Consider the following 5,447-nt stretch of genomic DNA (forward strand, 5'->3'; position numbering starts at 1 on the left):
AAATATTCACAAACTCTTGTGAGACGGTTTTACATATTGATTTTATGATCATCTTCAACCCGATTCAATTATGAAAATAATAATTTTTATGATGAAATTATTACTTTTCACTTTAATTATGAATCGAGTTGACTTATCTCGCGTAAAAAAATACGTGAGATTGTCACACAAGATACATAGTTATAAAGATTTTGATCATACATGCAAAAGAAAAAGTATCAATTGATTGGCAAAGAGAATATATATATATATATATAAAATATTTGAATATGGAATTAAGTTCTTGTGCTCGTGCTCCACAAAAAATGGCGCATATTCCTCTGCCTATTATACACCCATATACGCACTCAACAATAGAAAATATATACTTGCTTAATATGTCTATATCACTATATATATATATTGTATTGGATTATGCATTCCAAAGATTCCATTAATTCAAGTATTTGAAATATATATTTTGTATTAACTATAATTATATTCAATAATTGTGCGGATATTTACGTATTATTTTTATTTTTTACACATACGTCACGTGTCCCTGCCTGCATCGGAATCGGGCAATTGCTGTAGGCTAATATACATTTCTCAAAAATAATCGAGAATAGTCAATTTTTCAGGACCACTTGCACATTCGGGGTTTTTAATGAAAAATGAAAAGAGAAAGGGGTGTACGAAGAACACGAGAGCATGTTAGGCTGGTAGGTAACCAAACCTTATATTGCATGTTTTTAGTAATATTTTAGCAATAAAACAAAAAGGGCAGGGGAAATGATACAGTTGGGTAGTTAAAAAGTGGGTGGGGGATGGTCGGGGATGAGTCATGTTCCCGGTGGACTTATTCAACACTAATGCATGAATTTTAGGCCAGCCAAGCTAAACTTCAACCATAATCCAACTGCACTACACAAGTATGTCGCTGATCCAATAATTTCTCTCTTTACAATCCGATACGTGATGGCGTTGAAAATTAGGGGAAAATTTCTATATTGTCGCTAAAGTTGTCAAGTTGAGCTGTGTCAGTCGGCCAGTCCTGCCATAAAAATGGGACGGGCTAGGTCGGAAAAATCTCAACTCATTTGAAAGCGATCATACAGGTCGAGCGTTGTTGTCCGTTGTAATATAATTTTATTTTAAATTTTTTTAATAAAATTGTATTTTTAATTTTTTTGAGATAAATATTTTTAAATTTTAATGATAATCATATATACACACACACATCCAAGTTGCCTTGATTTATATCGAAATTTACACGTCACTTTATAAAAATTAAAAAATTAAAATAAGTCCTGATTAGATCTTTGATTTTATTATTATATCGTAAATCGAAATTTACACGTCACTTTATAAAATAAAAATATTTAAAATAAGTCCTGATTCGATATTTGATTGTATTATTATATTATATATACGTAGGTTAGTATGAACACAAATGACGGGCGTGAATTCTTGCTAAGATGCTTAGGTCGGTAAAATAATATTAAGTCTATTGTCGACAATTTTGGACATAAAACACAATATATAAATAAGTTGGTAAAATTTGTAGACAACGACCCAAAGGGAAGTACTCCTAGAAAAGTGGAAATTAGTTGGTTGAAAAAGGAATTAAATTTTAAACAGTTATATTCGTATACTTAAAATCAAATATACTAGCCAGAGAATCATGTATATCTAGGTTATGGTTAACAGTGCCAGACAAGCTTATGTCAATAATTAAACTAACCTATCATCTAATTTGATGGAGTGTGTATATTCGTGATCGGATTGGTCATAGATTCAATTCTCTACCAAGACTTTCTTTCACGAGTATGTCATACAAATATCAATAATAGCAATGTCACCAGAGTTCCACCTAATTTTCCCTTGAAAATATCTCTTTTCGTCGATAATTTTCTCTAACGTCAATTTGTTACGTGTTGTTTGATATATCGTTACATCCGTGAATGATAAAATAGCCAAAGATAGGAAGAAAAAGCATAGATTATATATTTTTATTAGAGATATAAACTTTTTGATACCCTACTCCATCAAATTGCAAAATTGGATGCTTCTTTTGTTAAAATCCAGTCAGTTATCTTAAAGAGTGCCTATTGTGTATCATCAATAAAGCATAGTGTACGTAGAAGATGCCGATGATACAAAAAATGAGGGTGGTGTAAATTCGATCTAGGGTTAAAAAGAGGTTCGGATACGAACCACCCTGTACGTCAAGCATCCTTGGCTTGGGTTTGAAAAATTGCGCCGTCTTGTCCGAGTCAAATAGTTGGGCCTTAAGATGTATCCTCTGGCCCATTTTGAAGATTAATTTTTAAGCTCTCGTCCACCTTAGAATCCCAATACCAAAGGGCTTCTATTGGCCCACTTCGGCAGACCATTAGGCCACAGCCTGCATTTTCTCTAGCCCAATTCCAATAACAACCCAACCAACCGTAAACAAGATTTGACGCTGATCAGGTTTACTACGAGCAATTTAATGATAGATTATCATTCTATTTATTATAAATGTGAGGAGCCGAGACTTTTTGATGAAGTAGATCTACCATCTTATAGTTGTTAGGAAAAATGTTGAATCCAATGGTAATATGAGCAAAACATATAGTATTTCAAACATAATAATACTCAATTTGTTAATGCAGAATGATTGGACATCGTATACAAATCATTCTAATCGGTCAAGCTTAAAAATATCAAGAGTAATCTCTTAATAAGACGGTCTGACAGATTTATATATTGTAAGATGAGTTTCACTGATGCAAAGTTTGGTTGGGATTATACACAAGAACCATGCCGAGGGTATAACCACTTTCATCAAGGAGAGTGTGGATGCGGAGCAGAACAAGGATCGATTGAAGCCTGCTCAGAAAAAGCATATAGATCACTCTATGTGTTGAAAGAAATATCAGTGTTGAAAAACCACGTTCTTGCTAAAGAAACTCTCGAGCTTAGAGATCTTGTGGAAATTGTTCCTGAACCAGTTGAAAAGTGGCAGAATATTGGTCAAGATCAGTTTAATATTTTAGATGCATTTTATGCTGAGCCGGAGAAAGAGTCATCTGGTGGTATTAAGCCCCTCAGGTTGATGGAAAGGAGTCTTTTCAGCGATAGAATGGTAAATACTTTTTATCTTGTTTACCATATTCAGTACTTCATGACATGATTTCTTATTAATATTACATGCATGCTATATATCTGTCTTTATTTTTACATAGGTCTTCGTGAGAGCTAGCTGTGCATGGATTAATCAAATGTAGATTGGCATGTATGACTCATGGTTTGATCCTGTTGTTTCAAGTTTGTCTAGTCTTATTCCTGATGGTTTTATCTACTTGAGAGCAAGCCCGGATACTTGCCACAAACTAATGATGTTGCGTAAGAGAGCAGAGGAAGGTGGAGTCTCTCTGGATTATCTGCGTGGCTTGCATGAAAAACAGGAAAGCTGGCTTTTCCCATTCCAAAGAGGGCATCATGGAGTTCTGTCCGTCAGCAAGCTACCAAACAGCAGTGTTCGACTCTCGAGTCATTGCAATTTAGACACGCCATGTCGTGTATGCCCCAGTTGCTCAATGTCACTCCTCCTTGTTCACGTGTTCAAAGTACGTGTTTTGGTTTGATTCCTATGAAAAGATGTTTACCCGTGAACCACGGCTTTTAGAATTGTAGAGTATCGTAACTTTGGGATATGAATTCGCTCTTTGGTGTATTCGTAGTTGATCTTTTCTTTGCATTCCAGTTATATATGAAAATGACTGGATGTATCATGGATATTGTATTGCAAATGCAAACCCACAATTACAAGAGGAGGAGCAGCAGTCAGAGGCGTAGCAACTAGCAGCCTAGTTAAGTTTGAATCAACAAAAAAGTAATTCTCAAGCTCGAGTTTGAGCAAGGAAAAAAAGGTCTTTCGAGGTTTTTTTTTTTGTTTTTGAAAAGTGCGTGTTTTTTTTTACGGACAAATCTTGTAATTTATTGAAAAACTAAGATATCATTCATTACAAGATGAATCGAAATTCCCATTCTCCCACACGAAATGCGATCGAATGTGCAATTACATTTGCATATCGTCCAAAGTTATAATTGGACTTAATTTTTAATCAAAAGGCCGGTTCACCTTTTCTGGAAGATTCAATCAATTTCATTGGTTTCTTATCAAAATGGATCGAAGCCTCAAATTATAATACTCGCTATATATGTAATGATTATTCAAAAACTAAGCAACACATATCATTTCAACTGATTGAAATTTAAACTCGAAATCGATGGGGTCCTTTGTTCTATTATTTACTGAAAAAACAAACTTTATCATCAGATTGACAACCAATTATACATTGATTTCATGGAAATGTGGTCATGTTATTCACATAAATTACATAATTACAAGTTGGTACAATCAAGAAAACGACATTAATTTTGGAGAAATAAGTGTTGAAATATATTCTTCGCCTCCTGGAAAAAGAATATGCTCCCGTATGTGTTATTCTTCGAGCCATGATGATATTCTTTGGGTGGTCACATCCAACATCACGAAAGTACACTTTTTTGTATTTGATTCAATATAATCAAATACAAAAAAGATATATGTATATATATATATATACAAAAACTTGTGTGAAACGGTATCACGGGTCGTATTTTGTGAGGCAGATCTCTTATTTGGTCATCTATGAAAAAATATTACTTTTTATGCTAAGAGTATTACTTTTTATTGTGAATATCGGTATGGTTGACCTGTCTCACATATAAAGATTCGTCAGACCTTCTCACAAGAGACATACTCATATATTAATATCATATGACAAAGTTAAGGCAATTATTTGAAGAAAGAATAAAATATTTGATTACAAATAAAAATCAATGTGTTAGTATCATTCAAAGTCAATTGAATAAATATGTATCTTAAGTGTAATCTTGAACATTCCAGTTGATTTATTTAAAATAAATCATATATATGATTGTATATAAGATCTCAAAAATACTAAATTCCTAGTAGGGTTGACCCGTCTCACAGATAAAGATTCGTGAGACCGTCTCACAAGAGACCTACTCGTTTAATAATTATATTTTGTATCTATTATTTCCTTTGTCTAAAAATGATCGGTAATGCCGAGGGTAAAAGTCTTAGCCACTAATAAAAAGTATGGGATCCAAAGACTTGGCGAAGGGACATTTCAGGGCTTTTTTTCCCTCATAAAGAGTCAAAGTGAAGGGAAAAAAGACCTAGCATGCTTTACCAAACGTAGAAAATCCACAAAAAATAAAAATAAAAATTATTGATTATATTATTGATTACAAAATAGCGACAAGATTAAAAAAACAAAGACATAAAGTGATTAATTAATATTTCATTATCACTTTAATTACCCTAATCCTCTTTTCGCTTTAAAAGCATGCAATTTATTATATAATTAACGATAAAACTCATTATATATACTTGTGTATATTATTTAGCT

General features: G+C 33.0%; 1 pseudogene; it reads left to right on the forward strand.

The window, feature by feature from the left end:
• Window positions 1-2,750: 2,750 nt before the first annotated feature.
• Window positions 2,751-3,829, forward strand: LOC142523981 (uncharacterized; annotated as a pseudogene).
• Window positions 3,830-5,447: the final 1,618 nt, after the last annotated feature.

The sequence above is a fragment of the Primulina tabacum genome, chromosome 14 (assembly GCF_025594145.1).
Source record: "Primulina tabacum isolate GXHZ01 chromosome 14, ASM2559414v2, whole genome shotgun sequence".
Lineage (NCBI taxonomy): Eukaryota > Viridiplantae > Streptophyta > Magnoliopsida > Lamiales > Gesneriaceae > Primulina > Primulina tabacum.